Source organism: Lolium rigidum, chromosome 3 (assembly GCF_022539505.1).
Source record: "Lolium rigidum isolate FL_2022 chromosome 3, APGP_CSIRO_Lrig_0.1, whole genome shotgun sequence".
NCBI lineage: Eukaryota > Viridiplantae > Streptophyta > Magnoliopsida > Poales > Poaceae > Lolium > Lolium rigidum.
Genome location: NC_061510.1, coordinates 235,960,639 through 235,982,290, shown reverse-complemented (window position 1 = coordinate 235,982,290; position 21,652 = coordinate 235,960,639).

Sequence of the window (21,652 nt, the reverse complement as noted above, 5' to 3'; positions counted from 1 at the left end):
ATGGCTTTTAGGGGAAATGAGTAGGAAACGGCCCGTTTCACCACATAGTTTGTCTGAACGAGGCCATATTTGGCACGTGCGTGGGCCTTAGGATGGGAAGCAAGGCCCCGGTCGCGGATTTCCAATCCGAACCACGGGCGACGGTTTTTCCATTTTCGGGGTGCCGGAAGGGCTTTTTTTGTGAAGCAGCTACATGGCGCGCATTTCAGTATCGCGCGGGACCTCCGCGCGGCGGTAGGATACCTCCTACGCACCACCTATCACATGCCGTATGCGCGCGGAAGCCATCTGGGAATCCCACCCGCTTCCTGCGGTGCCCCGCCGAATCCGCCGGAAACCGTCCGGATCCGAACCGGGGCGACACTTTCCTTCGCTCAATAAATGGAGGGAAAAATGTTTTTAGGTCTAGGACGCGTCATTTTATGTGCTAAATGTTTTCCGTTTCGCGCGTTGGCGGACGGGTGCACGCGCGCGCCCGGTACGGCCATACCGCATGTCCCGGCGGCCCCGTTTTGCGCAGCTTGGCAAAGCAAACGGAGCCAAAAATCGAGCGGAGCCGCGTGGCGTCATTTTATGTGTCCTGGTAACCACCGCAAAAGACGGAACTGGGATACGGCAATTATCTTGGAGAACCCTTCACGAACAGTGGCTATCTCGTCCGGAGTTCTATGGCTTTTAGGGGAAATGAGTAGGAAACGGCCCGTTTCACCACATAGTTTGTCCGAACGAGGCCATATTTGGCACGTGCGTGGGCCTTAGGATGGGAAGCAAGGCCCCGGTCGCGGATTTCCAATCCGAACCACGGGCGACGGTTTTTCCATTTTCGGGGTGCCGGAAGGGCTTTTTTTTGTGAAGCAGCTACATGGCGCGCATTTCAGCATCGCGCGGGACCTCCGCGCGGCGGTAGGATACCTCCTACGCACCACCTATCACATGCCGTATGCGCGCGGAAGCCATCCGGGAATCCCACCCGCTTCTCGCGGTGCCCCGCCGAATCCGCCGGAAACCGTCCGGATCTGAACTGGGGCGACACTTTCCTTCGCTCAATAAATGGAGGGAAAAATGTTTTTAGGTCTAGGACGCGTCATTTTATGTGCTAAATGTTTTCCGTTTCGCGCGTTGGCGGACGGGTGCACGCGCGCGCCCGGTACGGCCATACCGCATGTCCCGTCGGCCCCGTTTTGCGCAGCTTGGCAAAGCAAACGGAGCCAAAAATCGAGCGGAGCCGCGTGGCGTCATTTTATGTGTCCCGGTAACCACCGCAAAAGACGGAACTGGGATACGACAATTATCTTGGAGAACCCTTCACGAACGAGGCTATCTCGTCCGGAGTTCTATGGCTTTTAGGGGAAATGAGTAGGAAACGGCCCGTTTCACCACATAGTTTGTCGGAACGAGGCCATATTTGGCACGTGCGTGGGCCTTAGGATGGGAAGCAAGGCCCCGGTCGCGGATTTCCAATCCGAACCACGGGCGACGGTTTTTCCATTTTCGGGTGCCTGAAGGGCTTTTTTTTGTGAAGCAGCCTACATGGCGCGCATTTCAGCATCGCGCGGGACCTCCGCGCGGCGGTAGGATACCTCCTACGCACCACCTATCACATGCCGTATGCGCGCGGAAGCCATCCGGGAATCCCACCCGCTTCCCGCGGTGCCCCGCCGAATCCGCCGGAAACCGTCCGGATCTGAACTGGGGCGACACTTTCCTTCGCTCAATAAATGGAGGGAAAAATGTTTTTAGGTCTAGGACGCGTCATTTTATGTGCTAAATGTTTTCCGTTTCGCGCGTTGGCGGACGGGTGCACGCGCGCGCCCGGTACGGCCATACCGCATGTCCCGGCGGCCCCGTTTTGCGCAGCTTGGCAAAGCAAACGGAGCCAAAAATCGAGCGGAGCCGCGTGGCGTCATTTTATGTGTCCTGGTAACCACCGCAAAAGACGGAACTGGGATACGGCAATTATCTTGGAGAACCCTTCACGAACGAGGCTATCTCGTCCGGAGTTCTATGGCTTTTAGGGGAAATGAGTAGGAAACGGCCCGTTTCACCACATAGTTTGTCTGAACGAGGCCATATTTGGCACGTGCGTGGGCCTTAGGATGGGAAGCAAGGCCCCGGTCGCGGATTTCCAATCCGAACCACGGGCGACGGTTTTTCCATTTTCGGGGTGCCGAAGGGCTTTTTTTTGTGAAGCAGCATACATGGCGCGCATTTCAGCATCGCGCGGGACCTCCGCGCGGCGGTAGGATACCTCCTACGCACCACCTATCACATGCCATATGCGCGCGGAAGACATCCGGGAATCCCACCCGCTTCTCGCGGTGCCCCGCCGAATCCGCCGGAAACCGTCCGGATCCGAACTGGGGCGACACTTTCCTTCGCTCAATAAATGGAGGGAAAAATGTTTTTAGGTCTAGGACGCGTCATTTTAATGTGCTAAATGTTTTCCGTTTCGCGCGTTGGCGGACGGGTGCACGCGCGCGCCCGGTACGGCCATACCGCATGTCCCGGCGGCCCCGTTTTGCGCAGCTTGGCAAAGCAAACGGAGCCAAAAATCGAGCGGAGCCGCGTGGCGTCATTTTATGTGTCCCGGTAACCACCGCAAAAGACGGAACTGGGATACGGCAATTATCTTGGAGAACCCTTCACGAACAGTGGCTATCTCGTCCGGAGTTCTATGGCTTTTAGGGGAAATGAGTAGGAAACGGCCCGTTTCACCACATAGTTTGTCGGAACGAGGCCATATTTGGCACGTACGTGCGTGGACCTTAGGATGGGAAGCAAGGCCCGTGTCGCGGATTTCCAATCCGAACCACGGGCGACGGTTTTTCCATTTTCGGGGTGCCGAAGGGCTTTTTTTGTGAAGCAGCCTACATGGCGCGCATTTCAGCATCGCGCGGGACCTCCGCGCGGCGGTAGGATACCTCCTACGCACCACCTATCACATGCCATATGCGCGCGGAAGACATCCGGGAATCCCACCCGCTCTCGCGGTGCCCCGCCGAATCCGCCGGAAACCGTCCGGATCCGAACCGGGGCGACACTTTCCTTCGCTCAATAAATGGAGGGAAAAATGTTTTTAGGTCTAGGACGCGTCATTTTAATGTGCTAAATGTTTTCCGTTTAGCGCGTTGGCGGACGGGTGCACGCGCGCGCCCGGTACGGCCATACCGCATGTCCCGGCGGCCCCGTTTTGCGCAGCTTGGCAAAGCAAACGGAGCCAAAAATCGAGCGGAGCCGCGTGGCGTCATTTTATGTGTCCCGGTAACCACCGCAAAAGACGGAACTGGGATACGGCAATTATCTTGGAGAACCCTTCACGAACAGTGGCTATCTCGTCCGGAGTTCTATGGCTTTTAGGGGAAATGAGTAGGAAACGGCCCGTTTCACCACATAGTTTGTCTGAACGAGGCCATATTTGGCACGTACGTGCGTGGACCTTAGGATGGAAGCAAGGCCCGTGTCGCGGATTTCCAATCCGAACCACGGCGACGGTTTTTCCATTTTCGGGGTGCCGAAGGGCTTTTTTTTGTGAAGCGGCTACATGGCGCGCATTTCGCATCGCGCGGGACCTCCGCGCGGCGATAGGATACCTCCTACGCACCACCTATCACATGCCGTATGCGCGCGGTAGCCATCCGGGAATCCCTCCCGCTTCCCCGCGTGTCCCGCCGAATCCGCTAGAAACCGACCGGGAGGATTTAAACTGGGGCCACACTTTCCTTGGCTCAATAAATGGAGGGAAACATGTTTTTAGGTCTAGGACGCGTCATTTTATGTGCTAAATGTTTTCCGTTTCGCGCGTTGGCGGACGGGTGCATGCGCGCGCCCGGTACGGCCATACCGCATGTCCCGCGGCCCCGTTTTGCGCAGCTTGGCAAATTAAACGGAGCCAAAAAAATCGAGCGGAGACGACATTCTAGCTAGGAGAATCCTTCACGATCGAACCGCCACGTTCGGAATCTTGATGTATATAGAATGGGATAAAGCTTGCATATGCCTTATGATAAGCATATAATTAGTGTGTGCAAGAGACATATATTATTTGACCTAATTAACCAAACATTTTCTCGATTTTTTTTATATAATTTAATTATTAAGGATTCTAGGAGTTTCATATATCCCTATATTATTATCATTAAAGGAATGAAGGTGACACACGTTTAATTACATGATATTCTGTTTTTATAAATATTTTAACCTACACCAAATTATATGCATTATTGCGCATTTAATTATTATTGTTTTGCACAAAAAAGCCCCAAAAATTCCCTCCAAAACCCCAAAACCCCAAAACCCTCCAAAACCCCAAAACTCTCCCGCCCGACCTTCTCCCGCCGCATCTCAAAAAAAAAAAAAAAAAGCTTCTCCCGCCAGCTCCAACGAAATGTTTTGAATCCGCCCGCCACTAACCTAAGCCGGAAAGGAGGGCAAATGTCCGAAACGCCACTAACCTAAGCCGGAAAGGAGGGACATTTCAGCCAAATCCCGTACGAGCTCCCTCAACTCCCCAATTCCCTCCCACTCCGGTGCGATGCGAACCCCAATTCCCCTCCCACTCCGCTCATCCCCACCCGCCGACGGCCACCGACGAGCGGCGCTCCGACGAGCGGACGAGCGGAGAGCTACCCGCCGACGACGGCCGCGCGTGCGTAGACGCTCGCCACAAGATCTTCAGTGCGAGTTCCCTCCTCAACCCGACCCCTCGCCCCCACTTCTATGGCCTTTTCTTGGCCTCGCTTAGGGTTTCGTCTGGCCATGGCTAGGGTTACGGTTTGCTTGGCATGGCATGGTTAGGGTTAGGGATTTCGTGGCATGGCTTCTTTCCTTGGCTTGTCCAGGGTTAGGGTTGCTCGGCCTGTCATGGTTCTTGCCGCAACCAGTCCATGGTTGCTTCGGATCTTGCTTGGCATGTTCTTGCAAGCAACCAGCCGATGATTGCCGCGGATCTTGCCTCGGCTCGTGCTCGTAGATTTTGGATTTGGTTTTCTGCAGCACCTATATGATTACCTCGTCGCCGATCTTGCTTGCTATATGCAAGCAGTCCATGTTTGCTTCGGATCTTGATTGGCATGTGTCTTGCCGCAACCAGCCGATGATTGCCGCGGATCTTGCTTGGCTCGTGCTCGTAGAATTTAGATCTCGGTTTACCGCAGTCCCTATATGATTACCCGCCGCCGATCTTGCTTGCCGTATCCAACCAATCAATTAGTGATGCGGATCTTGCCTCGCGTGGGTCTCGCCGCAACCAGTCCATGATTGTTGGGGGATTTTACTTGGCTTGGGCTCGTAGATTGTACATCTAGTTTACCGCAGTCCATATATGATTAGCTGCTACAGCATCTTTCTTGCCGCAACTAGTACATAATATGATTACCTCGTCGCGGATCTTGCTTGGTACAGATCTTTACCAAGGCATGCCCTTTTATATTTCGTCGATGAACATTTATATTGCCCTTTTATCCCGTGTTGATGAAACTTCTCCCAAACAAAGTTTGGGAGCCCCGTTTATCCGTACATGCCTACAGCCTTTTCTCGTGTACATGTCTATTGTTGTATTAAGGGATATGTCTAATGATTATAACCTCGTTATCTTCTTAGGTAATACTATCAAGGTCCGACCTACTTCAAGGAGCAAGGTGAACCAGGTGATTGTTGATCCACATGAACCTATGTTGCTTGGTTCTTTAATTGCATCCATATGTTGTATCCGCTCGTCACTAATTGTTATTCTTTTCGTGCCAAGACATATCCAACCCATCAACATCGTGCATGGCAAAGACTCGGGAAGAAGCAACTGGCCGGTATGCGGCTTCATCCTAACATCATTGTGTCTAATTGATGCTTTTAATCGGGTGCCGGGGTTTTTTGGCTCTGTCTCGAATATTTCTGTACCCTAGGATTAAATGAAACTAAAAGTTGAAAATTGCTATGATTAAACAATTTACCTTAGTTGTTCGAGTTGGCTTGCTTCTATGCATTTCAACCATCAATCTAATGGTTACATATTTTTCTCATACATGTAAAGAAGCGCCCTCACCGAGATAGAGAAGGACAGGGCTAGGACAATGATGCGGAACAACCGTGTCTTACAATCCCCGGGTCTCCCCGCCGTAGTGTCAATTTTTAGGAAGTCACATGGTGGTCGAGGTGGAGGTCGTTCCACACTTTCAAATGATGAGTCATCTCGCCATAACACAAGGCGAGAGCTCAGATTATCATCCGAGCAATGACCAATTGGTTGACCAGGAGGATGGGGAGGTTGAAGGGAGTATAGGGGAACACATTGAGAAGGTGCATTCCGCTTATCATCTTTGGAGCGCCGGCATTATTTGTATCTCGTTTTCTTATTTCTGTTTTGCTATAACCTCGTGATGTAATGCCATTTTGTTTTGCTATTTTTGCGAGGCATTGAAGGATCCCAAGAGTAGAAAGAAAAAGGCTTCGTTAGAAAGACAAGCCCAGGGAGGAGGAGTAAGAGGTTGCAAAAGGAACAAAGTTCAATGCCTCCCGTTAGAGTGTTTGCCGATGCTCCAGGAGGGGGAAAGAGGCATCCGGAACCCGTTGCTCGAAGTTCCTTCCAAAAGAGTCACCAGGAGGACATCAAGTGAAGCGTCCGCAACCAACAATGAAGATACTCCGCCCCGCAACAATCGCGAAGCTCACCGCAGATTGATGAAAGGATCGATGAAGCAAGCACTCGTTCGCAGGGACACAGGTCCTATCGCATCTGATGTCATGGTCCATCAAGCACTTTGATTCCGATGGTTTTCTTGATCCCGAGGATGATGAAGGCAAGTTTTTGTTGGACAGCTGTCCACACTATCTACCGCCTTTTTTGTTTATCTTTATAAACTCTTTTGGTTGTGGGTGCCGCTTTCCGACATGATCTTTGTATGTATGCTATTCAGGTGGAACCACCGCCGCAGTGGCCGTAAAAGGAAGGGCACCGGGCTGGAGCGGATTTGCAAGGGGATGGGAGTCAAGCTTACCATTGAGATTCCTCCAGGGCTGAAACGTCCCGAGAAGCCTTTGCCTCGCCGCCAAGTTTGCATCGGAGGGTGGAATGCTTGCAAGAGGCCGATGCCGCTCCTTCCGCATTTCAAGTTGTACAAGAGGGATGAGAATTTGTTGGCCGACTTCGTTGGAAAGATGGGGGTAATCTTCTTCATCACCAGCTCATTTGTTAGATGATAGGAGTGCTTGCTTGATTGTTCATAGTTCATGATAACTAACCTCGTCCTTGCCCTTGTTTGCTTTGTAGGCAAATTTCAACATGGACACAGAGTCGGAAGACATCCGTAAGGCTTGCTATGACGTATCGCGGAAAGTGTCGAAGAACAGCGCTACATCCCGAAAAGGGACTACTTCGACAAAGTACCAAGAAATGAAGTCAGCATCAAGTCCCCGTTAAGGATGTCTCGGATGAAGAATGGGAAGCTCTAACCGCTTCCGTGGGTAACCCCAAGACACAGGGTATGTTCTTTGCTTCAGCTTGCAGTCATTAGTGCTTGCATGGTAGACATGATGCTCATCGTTATAGTGTGCACATTGCTGAATATCATGATTGTGCCCTTCCGCGTAACACATGTACCAAGAACAAGGACAAGCCGTGTCGCGGTCAAATTTGGCCAAAAGACTGGCTCTCGTAGCTATGCTGCTCATCTGTATGCAACTGTAAGAACACTCTTACAGAATTTCCTTTTGCATCTTTCTCTTGTCTCCACAAGCTTATGTTCTGATTCTTGGTGAACATCATTTCCAGAGGGAGGAGCGCAGAGGTGAAGAGCTAGATGCAGTCGACATCTTTAAGGCGACCCATCACAAGCAAGAAGGATGGTTTCTCTGAGGAAGCTCTAGCTGCAATAGTAAGTGACTTGTTCATTTCACTTTTGTGAACCATTCTTGGACCTGCGCGTTTCCCGAATTGATGAATCTTTTGGAAATGGATCTCCAGGCCGATATGGAAGCCGAGATGGCTATTCCCGTGCCGAAGGTGCACCGCCAAGGTCTGCAGTCGTCGTTGTTGCAAAGGTTCTTAGCAAGGAAGCCAAGCACAGCACTTTCCCGAAGAATGCCGGACTTCAGCCCAGCTCCACCGTCAAGCTCAACAAGCCCACCGCAGCTGCCGTATCGGCGCATGTTCATGACCCGGAAGCACAGCTGAAGAGGTCCCAGGAGGAAGCTGAACAGATGAAGCAGCAGTTTGCTGCCATCATGGAAGAAGCTGCTGCCCAGAAGGAGAAGCAAGCGGCAAATGAAGCCGCACAAGCTCAGCGTGACAAGGACTACATGGAGCTCCTCAAGCGGACTGAGGAAAGTGATAGGAGGCTTGCTCACATGATGTCCATCTTCGGAGCATCTCGCGAATTAGCTCCTCGCCGCCGGTCGTATCCCTTTTTTGTGTCCCGCCATGGAACTTGGTCATATCCTCGGCAGCGTGACAATAACTTCTTACCGTGAATCTGTGAACTTCTTACCGTGAATCTGTGAACTTCTTACCGTGAATCTCGTGAACTTTCTTGGCATGTTGGTGAATCTCGTGAACCTCGGTCATTTTGTCGCTGTCACTCGCCGTGAAATTTGCAGATTTGAAATGTTGTCTTTTATATTTTGCTGTTGAATTTCCTAATTTAATATATGCACTGTTGGGCTATTGTGGGCTCTTAAAAGGCCAAGGCCCAAAGTAGCCTAGAAATATATGGGCTCTTAAAAGGCTAGAGCCCAACAAATAATTAATTGCATTTTCGAAAAATGGGAGTTGAAAAGGCCAAAAAAGGCCGAAGCCCAAAAAACTTGCAGGACCGTAAAAAGGCCAAAGCCCATAACTTTTATGGACCCAAAAAGGCCAAGGCCCAATATCTTTATGGACCCCAAGAAGGCCGTGGCCCAAAACCTCTGTGGACCCTATAAAGGCCTAGGCCCAAAATCTTAATGGACCCTAAAAGGCCAAGGCCCAAACCCGTAATGGGTCCTAAAAAGGCCACGCCCCAAAACCGTAATGGGCCCTAAAAAGGCCACGGCCCAAAACCGTAATGGGTCCTAAAAAGGCCACGGCCCAAAACTGTAATGGGTCCTAAAAAGGCCACGGCCCAATGGAAATTGGCCCAGGCCCAAAAAGTAAAGCAGCTAAAAAGGCCGTTGAAAAAAAAAAAGCTAAAAAGGCCGAGGTAATTGGGCCAGTTACGGGCCAAGGCCCAACAAAGCCGAAAAAAAAAATCAGAACTAATGGGCTCAGCCCATATAAGGAGCTGAATGGACCGGGCTGAATTCAAATAACGACGTTTCTAATTCGTCACAATTTTGCCACGTCGGATTGCCACGCTGGACTCGGGGCAGGTGCCCATGACGTTTTGGGAACGTCATGCGATCAAGTGACATTTTAAAACGTCATAAAGCTTTAAGACGTTTTCAAGTGGAACGTCGTAAGCACTCATTGCCGACTCCCAGCTTTCGACGTTTTGAAAGTTGTCACAATAACGTCACAAGTAGCCGTTAGTGACGTTTTAGTGACACCTTTATTTCGTCAACTTATGGCAGATTTCTTGTAGTGTGTATTACTTTCATGTTTGTACCAAAGATCAGAATATCATCCACATACAAACATAGTATAATACCTTCGCCCCCACCATGGCGATAGTAAACGCACTTGTCAGCCTCATTGACAACAAAGCCTACAGAAGTTAAAGTTCTGTCAAACTTCTCATGCCATTGCTTAGGTGCTTGTTTTAGGCCATATAAAGATTTCAGCAACTTGCACACCTTTCTTTCTTCACCTTTTACTACAAACCCATCAGGATGATCCATATAGATTTCCTCTTCCAACTCTCCATTAAGGAAAGCTGTCTTTACGTCCATTTGATGAACGATAAGACCATAGGAGGCAGCCATGGATAGTAGTACTCGAATGGTGGTAAGTCTAGCGACAGGTGAATAGGTGTCGAAGTAATCTTCGCCTTCTCTCTCGTGTGTAGCCTTTCGCTACAAGCCGTGCCTTGTACTTTTCAATAGTACCATCAGGTCTTAGCTTCTTCTTGAACACCCATTTGCAGCCCTACTGGCTTGCATCCATGGGGTCGTTCGACAACTCCCAAGTTCCATTAGAAAGAATCGAGTCCATCTCATTATGGACAGCTTCTTTCCAGTCATCTGCATCTGGAGATGCATATGCCTCTGCAATGGACGTGGGAGTATCATCCACAAGGTACACAATGAAATCAGTATTATCCTTAGCCCGATTTTTCTCCTCAACATCAAGAGATGCTATCATATTTTCAACTGATATCTCCTGTCTCTTGTGTTTGAGGGTTGTGGCAAAGTTCCTCCATGAAGGGGGCAACTTAGCAATGATGCATCCAGCAACAAACTTGTCAGGTAAGGCACACTTAAGGAGTTCGAGCTCTTTCGCAATGCACTGTATCTCATGAGCTTGTTCGACTACAGAACGGTTGTTTACCATCCTGATGTCATGGAAGCTCTCCATGATGTACAGTTCACTGCCTGCATCGGCTGCACCGAATTTAGCATTCAGTGCATCCCATAGCTCTTTACCTTCTATTATGTGCATGTACACATCACACAGACGATCAGCAAGAATACTCAGAACGCATCCGACGAAGAGAGTATTGTTTTCCTTGAACTTGTTCTGATCTTGGTCAGATATAGTTCCTTCAGGTAAACCATCACTAACTTCGAACACTTTCAGATGAGTAAGCCAGAGCGTGGCCTTAACTTGCCACCTCTTAAAGTGCACACCGGTAAACTTATCCAGCCTCAGTGCATCAGCAAAACCAGCCATTGTTAACTCAGGAAATTGCCTACTATTAGGTTTTTGGATTGTTGGATAATTAGGCACAATTTCCATGATTAATTCCAGAATATAAAACATGATGGCAACAACTACTAACATGTGAAACTCAAACATACTAGATGTATTAATCAACATGAGTAGCAGCAGCGCAAACGATAAAGCATCCATCGCTAAACAGATCGAGATATGTCGCACGTACCGATCTGGTGGAGGTGGCGGTGGAGGTGTAGTAGATGATGTCGCAGCAGTAACGTTGTTGATGACAACGTTGTTGACGATGGGGACGACGGGTCGAAGTAGACGACGTTGAAGACGACGGTAGGCAGCACCGCCCGACTTGGACGAAAGGCGACCCGTGATGAAGAGCTTGAGCAGTCGCGCAGAGCGCTTCCCAAAAACCTAATTCGCCCTCTCCCGTACAGGATCACAAGGACGAGTGGTTCCGGAGACCTGCTCTCCCGTTCGCCGATGCACGCGCGTCGCGTCGAGACGAGCGAGGAGAAGGAGGAGCGCGCGTGTAGCACTCCTATTCTCACACACTTACTAGTGGTGGAACAACCCACCTTATAAGATGGTCTAACTTCCTCCCAACTTTCCATGTGGGACTAAACTTCCCACTTCTTGCCACTCCCTAGTGAGCTGCCACCAACTTGAGCTCAAACTCACAAGGCTGCCACTATGTGGGCTTTGAGATTTATAGGAAAAACTGAAATCTAATTTGGGCCACTAAAAGTGGGCCCAATATTTCAACAATGCCAACGGTGGAGTGTTGGTTAGAGTGAATTTATTTGACCTCCTACTTTGAGTTCGTTGGATTGGGAGTTAACGATTGGAATATCTAGAGTTCTGACTAGGAGTGAAGCCATTGGGCCTCAGTTCTTGCTTCGCTGTTGCCTCTACTGAATCTGGATGAGGTTGTTTCTGAACTTCTACTGCAACTACGGGCGTGCCTCTCCTTGGATTTTTTCCCCGTTTTTCTTATACACTGGTGCAAGCGTCCTACGCATCAACCTCCAAGTATTGCTGTTCCCTACCCTCCCGGCCTGCCGGCGTGCGGATCAGCAGTCCCAATTCCGTCCCGACGTTTCCGTCGTCGACCATCATCAAATTTCCGCTGCTCCCCTCTCTGATTGAACCAGTATGAACTTGCTCTTGTATCAGGCATTCAGACATTGCTACTGTTTAAGGCTGTAACAAGTCACGTTTTGGTGGCCACGTTTTTTTGGTGGTGGCCACGTTGGTGTGATGTGATAGAGCATTCAAGTGAACGTCTTCGATGATGGATCTCCCGCGAGGAGCTTTTTTTTTCCTGAGATTATAAAGATGAATCGTACTACTTGCACGCATTGATTTTTTTAACATGATCTGTTTGTTTCTGCATTTTGGCAGCATGGTGTTGTAGCTCGATCGCCAAGGCACGGGATGGTGACCATCAGCGGCATGCACTAGCTCAACATCCTCGCTACACCACACGACGCGCGCAATGACAGAAGTCGTCTTACGCACGTACCTCTGCTGCAACTACAGTATGGTACCGGTTCAAAACTTCAATGAAATTTCGGGGAAATTTCCTTAAATTTGGTGATTTTAGTGGTTACCGAAGATAATTTTACGGAAATTTTCGGACTATATTTGAACTTATTTCAAATTTATCCAACTTCTATTTAAGTACGACAACATTCGATTAGAGAAAATGTAAAATATTTTACAAAAAGTCTGAAATTTTCAAAATATTGGAATTTCGGTGGGTTTCAAAGTTAATCTCGTTCAAAAGTATTTGTCCCTACTCCCGATCGGCGCCACTGTCATTGGCATCATCGGGAGGCAAGTTCCCTCGCCGTGACTTCCCGAGCTACCACCTAATGGTGTATCCGGGCTTACTTGACCAACAGTCCGCAGACTTCATTGTTGTCCTCGTGGGTGGGTCGTTCGACAACCCGCAGAAAAATGTATGAACGTAGAATTTTTCTCTGCCGTCGCAATGCACATGCATATTTACTAGTATATACTTAGAAAAAAAGGATAGCAACAAAATTCTTGTGTACATATATGACCGTGTATGATGCACATGTATGAACCTTGTGGTCATTGAGCCAGGTTAGAAGCACCTGCAGGCCTTTGAGTGATTTTGTTTATTCGGTAATTTGATTGAAAGGTCCTATTCGCTAAACACTGCACACTGTGGATTCCTTAGTTTTCAACCGTTGGATTGACTTCAATGAATGGTTAAATTTGTCTCTGAACTTAAGATCAATATGAGCACACTATATAAGGACAGAACGAGGAAGAGAGAGCAACTGACTCTGCGTACTCAAAGAAGAAGAACAGAATTTAAGAGAGAAAGAGTGAGGGAGAGCAACTGACTCTGCGTACTCTTTACATTCCTCCCATAGATCTGGCGGGGCGCTCGTGTTGAGTGCATCCGTCCTCGGTAGGCACGGCCGGCGCGCGGCTCCGCCTCTCTATTGTCTTCTGCCAAGTCTCTTTGTTCGTGGAGCCGAGGGGAAGACGTTGCCCGGAGAGGAGGTGTGACCTCGGCACAGACGACGACGCCTTCCGGCTGGACTGCACGACGTCTTCTTGTTGATATAAAGGTATATCTCCTTCGATCCTCGAGCTACCAGCGCCGTCGTGCTATAGATCTAAGTTAGTTTTTTTAGGGAAAGATCTAAGTTACTAGTAGAAGATAATTAGGCTCTATACAGTACTGTACATCATCTTCCCCCTCTGCCTTGTGCTATCTAACTAAAAACATTGATACTTGTAGCTGACTAGCTGCCATCTTTTCACTCTTTGTGTATGTAACTACGTATTTTGTCATATATACGACGAGTTGCTGAACACTGGAGAATTTTTACTATTTTGTACGGACTACTTAGTTTGTACGGAGTATCTACATTGTCCTACATACAATCCACTAATAAGTTCTTCCTTCTATATGTAGGTTTGCACTGGACAACAAGTCATTATCTTCTCCAGCTCGTCGCTATTGTGACACTTTGGTACACTGCCCAAAATACTTTTTAGTTAAGAGTGATTTGGGCAGTGTTACCGAAATGCCACATCTGGTGACGTTATTAGATTTCGGTGACACTGCACGAAAAAGCCAGACCTCCCCTTGGAAAGGGCAGTCAGTAGTATCCATAGTGGTAACCTGATGACTTATACCACATGTTTACTACGGCCCTGCCTACAGCAGCGAGAATGATGAAAGAAAGGCCAGATATGCCATCGGTTTTCTGATGAGCTGCTCTTGCCCTATTTAGGTTGGGGAAGTGAGCTTTATCGAACTCACCTTGTTCGCATCAAGGTATCCAAGACATATATGTTTGGCTTAGGTATGAGGAAGACAATGTATATCGATCTTTGTCCATTGCTTTTAATTTGAACCCATTTAAATTCAGTATTTTGTAATTAACTATTTAAGCTTCTTGACCTTTTTTACATTCATGTCCTATAATTTTTTGCAGTGAGCGTGAGGAAACGCATTGGCTAGGGTTTAGGGTTTAGGGTTTATGGTTTAGGGCTGATGACTTCCTTGCCCTTCTTACACCGCAAGAGATGGAAAGGATGGAGGTTAAGAAGGGAGAATTTTATATTTCGCTAACACCGCCAAAAAAGACACACCATGCAGGGTAAGGGTAGCTCATGACAGAATTGGAGTGCCGGCAGCGCCATTTTGTGTAACATCAGTTATACTACAAACGGGCTAGTTGTTTGGTGTTTCTCCAAGTATGTTTGTCGTATCAGCCTGTCTAATTCTTAATGCGTTTATCATTCTTTACGTATATATATTTCTACTTACTCGTGAAATTTATTATGTCTTAATTAGGCTTTGTATGGCGTCCAGACCAACAAAGTTAAAGCATTATAGTATCCATGGTCTTCTTGCTCGGAACGTCGGTGCTTGACCAAATAATTTACTTTTTGGTGGGGAATGATCGAGGGGACGGAGATTTCGGGGATGGATCTGGAGACGAAGATGAAGAAGACGGGCTGTTATATTCTGGTGACACCGCCCAAAATATCGATTGCTTCTTTTTCAACATTTCAGCATGTGTAGAACGACATCTGTTAACGGTGTCTGTTTTCCACCATTGCCCTCCCACCGTATATAATCCTCGATTGGAGATGCAGGGGGAAACATGAGGAAATGAAAAATGGTCAAAAAGAGCAAAATAAAATTCCTAGGAAAAGTTGTAACCATCCTGACAATTCCCATTGTACTTTTAACCCGTTCACAAGAGACTTGTTTTACTGAGATATATACCCGAATTTCTTATTTTTCTTTTTTTTTTGTATTGCATGTAGGGATTTGTATGTTGTGCATCCTAAATTATGAACAAAGTTGGTGTTCGGTTGGTCAAACATTTTTCTATGTGAATACGCGAGGTGAAAATATTTTTTTTTGGCAATTTCTTACTAGCTAAGTTGTTGTTCAGCATGCTAGAGGCTGCTTTGCTTCTTTTTAACACCATTCTTGGTAGGAACTGTCTCTTGTGTAGAACGGAGTCTGCTAAATGGTGTGGTAGGTTGGAGACATTTATTTCATATTTGCGTGTGTGCATGTGTCTTTGACTGTTTCCTCACGGAGTACGAGAAATTTTGGCATTGGAGCTCTCTAGAGAGAGTGGTGGTCATAATGTCGTAGGATAGGACCGTATGTCCGCCACACCGGCCTTTTTTGCTTAGGGCATGCGTGTACGTGTACTTCCGTACAAAAGGGAACAGAGGAACGACATCTAACGGTGCGTACTTTTATTGACCACAAGTACGATCTAGATCCAACGCCTGCATGTGGGTGTGGTCGGTTTACTATGAAACCAGCTAGCACATAACCTTTTTATTTACGATGAATAGCCGGAGTTCTGCTTTTCTTCTTCCTATATCTTATTGAACTAAAGATTGGAAGCAAAACTAACCATTTCGTTATATGAGTTCAATCCAACGGGTGGCAGTGAAGGGATTCAAGTTGTATATTCTTTAGCAAAGTCTTACAAATCTTTCGTAAACCTTTTCAATTAAAACGGAATAAACGAAATCAATGGAACTACTTAAAAGGCATGTGGTCGTAGCTAGGAGTGTTCAACCCACCTTTTGACATGGCTCAACGATGATAAGATTGTATGTATGTGTGTGTGTATATATATATATATATATATATATATATATATATATATATATATATATAGACACACACACACACACACACACACACACTGATACACAATCAGGTTCACAAGAAATTTGCTATATATATCCTTAATGTGGGCACGATCAAGCTAAGTTTTGGGGGTTTCCAATCTTTCTATAACAAACTTAGCTAATAGAAACACAATTTAATGCCTTGTGTTCTAAATCCCCTTAATCGAAAGGGTTGACAGTGCGGGGCACTTGGATCAAGGTTAACAGCGAAATGATATGCGCTATGTCGGAAACCATATCTTGCATAGATCCAATTATATGTATGTAAATAGGGTTGTATTGTGGAAAGATCAAGTAGCCAAACCTTCAAGGGATGTCACCTACACACAATACAATGATTTAAATTAACTTTTACAAAGAAATCCTAGAGCTCTTAGGTGCCACCCAAGGGAATAATATATTTGAATCGACTTTTCTCTCCGGTGTCTTTCAAATTTGGTCGTCCCTCTGTGAATGCGCAGTGAGATTCAAGGACTTCATTATTTCCAAGTTATCATGTGACTTTATGCATGTATTTGTCGTTAGTTTAACATGCAAAAAAACACATAAGTTATCCACATTATAAGCAAAATTCCAATTCAAGTAAGTCATATATCTTCTTGAGTATCAATATTTTGAACTAAATTCCAATTAAACTATTCTATCATATATTAGGCTTTTACTAGTCAAGCTAAAAAATGAATTAACTCCTCGACAAATCAGGCACATGAATTTGAACCTTGAACTCAGTACAAGATATTGAAATTGGCTCGTCCTTGTGCATTTGTTTGGTGGTAACTACACACATGAAAGCATTGAATTGACGCAATTTTCACATGTTTTTTCCAAGTGCTCATACATAATAGTTTTTAAACTGTAATTTGTTTCCAAGTGCATTTTTTTTTACCAGTCAAGATTTACTGTAATTTATCAAAATTTGGATCGTCCGTGTGCATTTGTTTGGTGGCAACTACACATGAAAGCATTGAAATTGGCATAATTCTCACATGATTTTTTTCCAAGTGCTTAGACGTAATAGTTTTTTTCTTCTGTGAAGTAGTGGTTGTTTTATTTAGATCGTGCAACGACCTTTTGATACAGGCCCATTTGCAGCTCAAATTTAGGTCGCTGACGTGCAAAGAACCACCTATCAGAACTGGGGGCACTTCTGTGTCTGAAATGTCCCAAAAGTTGGCGCTCATTTTGGGAAATTTGAAGCGATTGAAATGTCCCTTCTAACCATGAATCTCGCGAAATTATACTTATGACCTGTTATGACAACAAGGGTATTCTAGTATTGTTACCCAATTTCAGGATAATCCACACACACAGCTGCACACCTGCAGCCAGCCGAGGCTTACCCCGAGCTACTTTTTCCTAATTGGACGAACCCTAGATCCGACTCCGCCTCTCCGGCCAGATCCACCACCCCCACCCCCCATCTTCCAAGCCGTTGCCGCGATACAGTCACACGTGTGCCGTCCATCCTCTCGGGCCACATAGACAACGTCTCGTCCAAATCATCTGCCGCTCCGCGTCCGCCCACCGGTGCAGTTCAAGCGCAATTCTGTAAGCATACCGTCTTCATTGCGCTAGCAATTATGCAGACCAATGGTCCTGCATTGGGTATACTATTGTAGAAGCCGAGTTATTTCCGTATTCTCTGTATGCACATGATTGTTTGGTCGATTTGCCATGGACTAGCTGATGGGGTTTCAACTGCCTGCTTGTATAGAAGTTGCGAGAAGTTAGTTAGTTGTTCTAGCTGGTTTCGCGTCTGTCTAAGTGCAGGTTGATGTAGTTTGTTATATTTGGCTAGATTATGTACGAGGAGCGTCGTCTCAGTCTGTTGTTATGAGTAGAGGTATTCCCTCCTGCCGTATATGCTAGAGTCATCGCTCCAAGCAATCTTTTTAATTTAGCCCTTTTTGTATTGTGCAAACTATTGAGTTTATAATAGGGATACCTATCAGCTTCTTTCTCTGAAAGAACTAGCATGTGGATGTCCCTTTATTTCACTGGTTCCTGGTTTGTGGTTCCAGCACTAGTGTATCTTTTTGATTTCATTTTTCTGTCCATCACTCACACCAGCACGCACACATCCTACATAATTAATACACATCTTATGTTTGTGCTCGTTATCTTAAATGCAGCTAAAAGCAATCCTCAAATGAGACCAAATAATCAGGTTGTACTTGAACTAGTACGTAATTGTACCCAACTGAAGAATTCTCGTCTAGAAATGTTGCTTGCATCCCAACATTCCCGGAAATATAGTGGTAAGGAAGTAGACAAACCATCTAAGCGCATCAAGACAATATCGACATCCAAGGCACACAAAGGCGATACATATTCGGAACCCTTATTACCTCAGAAGAATCTTCAGACCTCACTTGCTTTCTTAAAAGCTAAGGTGCTAATTCATCTTTTCACCTCTGCTGTATCATATATGTTGTTTGATTGAATACACCAATTAATTGTTACCATGCTTGATTTGATCAATATGTATTGTGTTTATTACAAGGAGACGGAGAAACGTACTGCCATCAACAACGAGAGGGCCGCTAAGCAGATGCCTCCAGATGGAACCATGATCCAGTCTCCTGGCCTGACAGCTGGCAGTCGCAGCGGCTCGTATCTGCCGCACGAAGGATATACATATCTTGAACCCTTAGCTCACGAGAAGCATCAGACCTTCACCGCTATCGTAAAAACTAAGGTGCTAGTTCGTCCATTCTGTCCTACCTAGCATATATATATGTTGCTTATTACAAATGCAAATTAATTTTGTAATGCTTGCTTGTGCTATCCCTATTCTGTTTCTTACAAGGGGACGGATAATCCTACTGCGAGCAACAATGAGAGGGATAAACGGATGCCTTCATATGGAACCATGATCCAGCCAAGAATGGACAGATCATCTCCTGGCCTGTCAGCTGCCAGTTGTACCATCCCGTCGATGTTGCACGAAGATATACTTATCTTGAAACCCTTAGCTCATGAGAAGCATCAGAACTTCACCGCCATCTTAAAAACTAAGGTGCTAGTTCGTCCATCATGTCCTACCTATCATATATGTTGCTTGATTGCAAATGCAAATTAACTTTTGTAATGCTTGCTTGACCAATCCCTATCGTGTTTCTTACAAGTGGACGGAGAATCCTACTGCCAGGAACAACGAGAGGGATAAACGGATGCCTTTAGATGGAACCATGATCCAGCCAAGAATGATCAGATCTTCTGGTCTGCCGGCTTTCAGTTGTACCAGCCTGTCTCTGCCCCACGAAGGAGATACATATTTTGAACCCTTATTTCACGAGAAGCTTAAGACCTTACCCGCTACCTTGAAATCTAAGGTTCTCGTTCGTCCATTATGTCTTGCCTTATCATATATGTTGTTATACTTGGTTGATTAATCCATATCGTGCTTCTTACAAGGGGATGGAGAAACCTACTGCCAGCAAGAATCAGAGGGCTGACCAAACGCCTTCAGATGCAACAACAATCCAGCCAGGAACGGAAAGATTATCTCCTGGCCTGCCAGCTTCGACTTGTCCCAGCACGAGTCCCAACGGAGAATTATCAATGGAAACATATGTTGAATGTGAAACAAGTAGTTCCGGAAGTGCCTCGCCAGGATATAAACGGCGAAAACGGATCTTAGCTCAATGCTATGTAGATCCTTGCGTCCAGAACACTCTTTTGCTCCAGGTAAGTTCTAATACCAATTGCTTACTTGCATTTTGGTTAGCTGCACGATGGCCTTTTTGATGACTTCTTCTTTCTAGGTTGTAGCACAGTTAATGATCCTACTGCACATATCCTTATGGATATTGAAGTCTTTGGTAGTTCAACTCAGGTTGAAAATGTGGCTGAAGGCATGTTTCATGTATTTCTTTGTCTGTTTCCTCCAGGAGTAAGACCTTTATACTGTGATATACTAAATAGTGGTATTTTATATGTTGATCCAGACGTCGAAGGAGATGATGTTCTAGAAATTGTAGAGAGAGTGGGAAAAGGACCCAGCAGGTTGTCGGAATCTCCGGATGCCACACTTCTTTCAATCATTCCAAAAGGGAAAACCAGACCAATGTCAGCTCAAATTGCTGCAAACATTGCGACTGAATGCAACAAGGCAGTCAGGAAATTCGTGCATGTTCGTTCGCATTGGAGTAAGTACAAGTGGGACGCTGTGCTTCTCTGTAACTATTACAGTAAAGTTGCAGTAAGTACGGCCTTTCCACCACCTGTAATCTTTATTAGAAGCTGCTAATTCTGGGATTCTATCCATGCTCTTTCATGTCACTAGAAATTGCTAAGATGGACATAAAATTCTCACCAATGAAAACGCATTGTACAAACCTTCTTCAGAAAGGCCTTCGGCAATGTCGGCACCTCCTTAAAAAGAAGTACTTTGACATAGATCCAGATGACGTGTCAAAAGAAAGTCCAGTTCCATCGATGAATAACGATGAATGGAAGACGCTAGTAGACCACTAGAGGCATCCCAAAACGGTGGTCTGTTCCTTTCTGAACTCAATTTTTTTGCCGTTTACATTGTAATGTACACAGTTACTAATTCTACAATTCCTGCAGAAGATATGTGCTGCCAACTAAAAAATCATTCTAAGGTTCAATACATCAATCAACTAGGTCACGAAGCTACGAAGTGCACTTGCAAAATTTGGTAAGAAGTGATGGATGTTTATAGTTTTGGTGGCCATTTTGATTTTTATTTCGCTCAGTGCATGTGCTCATTTATATGACCATTCTGTGTTATTGTATCGAGTTCTCGGTTTAACACTGTGATGTACATGTTTCCATTAAACTAACCTCCTGTTTTAATAGGTACCTATTTGTATTAACTTTCGTTCGCATCATTGCTTCCCTGCAAATCTGTATGGTATGTCTACAGGTTTGATGCTTTGCAGTGTACCACTCTTGATAGTTATCCACATGAGAAACAAGAATTATATGAAAATTTGTGACCAGATCCCCATAGAACCTGTAAGCTAGCTTCATGTATGTGTTTGATTTCAGGGAGACAAGTACAAAGGTAAAGAACCCACTCCTCTAGATATATTCAAGGAATGCCACTTCAGCCAGAAAAATGGCTTCTCGTCCGCTGTAAAAGATACAATCGTAAGTCAGCTTTCATAGGGTAACCTTTTTTAAGTTGTTGTATCTTGGTGTATGTGGTAACCTATTTGCTTCATTGCAAATGAAGGATGAGATCGAAAAGCAGCTAACTATACCTACGGCAGATGTAGGATGCAAGATTGAGATCCAGGTTTTATCCGAGGTCCTCTCAAAAAATACAGCAAAACCTAGCTTTCTTCGGAATGTGGGACTTATTATTCCTTTTGGATCGAAAATAAGGAATCTGGCTGCACAACTTGAGAGAGAGAAGAGGGGTAGTGCAAAGCTACAAGATGTTGTTAAGAATCAACATGATCAAATGGTTGAGCGCACAGACAGGAAAGGGACAATTGATACATTGACTAAAATTATACAGCAGCAAAGCTAGAGATTCGAACTCAGAAACGTGTTGATATGGTGGTGCCATGGTCAAGAATTGAACTGTTATATTTTCGCTGGTGCCAGATAACTGTTATTTCGATTTGCGGACTAGCGCTGCCATGGTTGACCACAATAGGTAGT